Raw genomic sequence first — 2382 nt, forward strand, 5'->3', positions numbered from 1 at the left:
GCCACGGCCCACGGGCCCAGGCGTTCCGCGGCATGTGGGATCCTCCCAGACCGGGGCGCGAACCCGGTCCCCCTGCATTGGCAGGCGGATGCACAACCACTGCGCCACCAGGGAAGCCCTAGAATAGATTTTTATCTGCAATTGTTTTTCTATATTTTATCGGTAAAGAGACCGATAAATGCATAAAAATACAACAGCAAGTAAAAGAGATCAGTATTTTTCAATAGTTTTAGATCCTACTAAAATACTGTCAATAAAGAAAATTACAGATGTATCACTGCTTGTGTTACTTAGGTGGTACCTCATACTATGCGTTTCTATGTGTACACCAAGTGTTGGTTTTCTATTGCTTCTACAGACCCAGGGAGAAAAGCAGGACTGAAGGGAAAAGACGACCTATTTCTGAGATGATTTATAAAATTTTAATCAAAAACAATGAGGGGGACTTCCCCTGGTGTGCAGTGGTTAAGAATCTGCCTGCCAATGCAGGGGACAGGGGTTCGAGCCCTGGTCCGGGAAGATCCCACATGCTGCAGAGCAACTAAGCCCGTGTGCCACAACTACTGAGCCTGCACTCTAGAGCCCACGAGCCACAACTACTGAGCCTGTGTGCCTACAGCCTGTGCTCCGCAACAAGAGAAGCCAGTGCAATGAGAAGCCTGTGCACCGCAACAAAGAGTAGCCCCCACTCGCCTCAACTAGAGAAAGCCTGTGCACAGCAACGAAGACCCAACACAGCCAAAAATAAATAAAAACATTTTTTTAAATAAATTTATTTATTTACTTATTTTTGGCTGTGTTGGGTCTTCGTTGCTGCGCGCTGGCTTTCTCTAGTTGCGGTGAGTGGGGTCTACTCTTCGTTGTGGTGCGCGGGCTTCTCTTGTTGCGGAGCACGGGCTCTAGGCACACAGGCTTCAGTAGTTGTGGAACGTGGGCTCAGTAGTTGTGGCTCGCGGGCTCTAGAGCTCAGGCTCAGTAGTTGTGGCGTACAGGCTTAGTTGCTCTGCGGCATGTGGGATCTTCCCAGGCCAGGGTTTGAACCTGTGTCCCTTTCATTGGCAGGCAGATTCTTAACCACTGCGCCACCAGGGAAGCCCCAATAAAAACATTTTTAAAACAAAACAATAAGAGGCCTAATTATTAGGCAGTAGTTGCTATTGTTTTGTATTTTATTTAGTCAAGAAAATTTAAAAGCCTAAAATAAAATGGAAGAAAATTTGGAAAAAATGAAAGACAATTCAGGAACAAAACCAGAAAACGAGCTCTCATATAGCAAAAAGATAATTTAAAACAGGCATCAACAAACGACAACCTGTAGGCCAAATGTGGCCTGTTGTTTTTCTGAATACAGTTTTATTGGAACACAGCCATGCCCACTTGTTTACAAGTCAGGATTTCTCAACTTCAGCACCACTGACTTTCTGGACCAGATAATTCTGTTGGTGTGTGTGTGTGTGTGTGGGGGGAGGGTGGGTAGAATGTTTAGTGCATCCGAGATGCCAGCAGCACTCCCCTTCATAGCAATAACCAAAAAATGTCTCTTTAATTGCCAAATGTCTCTGGGGGTTGGGGGTAGGGAAGGCAAAACTACCTCTGATTGAGAACCGCTGGTTTATTATGTGTTTTCATATTACAAAGGCAGTAGAGACTGTATGACCACAAAGCCTAAAATATTTACTGGCTGGCCCTTCACAAAAGTTTGACTTTTTGTTACAAAAAGGAAGATACATGCTAGACTAAGAAAACAAACTACAAAATATATGACAAAACAATCTCCTTAACAAAATTTCTACAAATTGCTTAAAAAGCTAGTCTAATGAAAAGAAATAGATTAAAGAAAGCAATTTACAGAAATAAAATTCAAATGACTCAGGCATGGTAGATGCTCAACTTCAATGGCAGTTAAGAAAATGCAAATTGAAGGCACATTTTTTTTTCTTCATCCAACTTAACAAAAAAGGTTCAGTCCTAGCTGAAGTTAGGTTGGAAATAGATATAAATTCCTGTAGAGTTTAATGGCAAGTTTCACCAAAAATTAAAAAAAAAAAAAATAAGGCATTAACTACATTTTAAATATCTATGTTGTCAGGCAAGGAATACAACTGATAGGAGTCTACCTACTTCCAGAAATTAAAAAAGCAACATGAAGCAATACATGTGCAGTAAAACTGTACAATCATTTGTAAAAATAACAAACCTGGACTTTCATTGGTAGAATAGGGTTTGTCTTATGTAATCATTTAAAATTTTTTAAATTTTATATTGGAGTACAGTTGATTAACAATGTGTCAGTTTCAGGTGTACAGCAAAGTGATTCAGTTATGCATATACATATCCATTCTTTTTCATTTTCCCATATAGGTTATTACAGAATATTGAGTA

Source organism: Physeter macrocephalus, chromosome 17, assembly GCF_002837175.3.
Source record: "Physeter macrocephalus isolate SW-GA chromosome 17, ASM283717v5, whole genome shotgun sequence".
Classification (NCBI taxonomy): Eukaryota; Metazoa; Chordata; class Mammalia; order Artiodactyla; family Physeteridae; genus Physeter; species Physeter macrocephalus.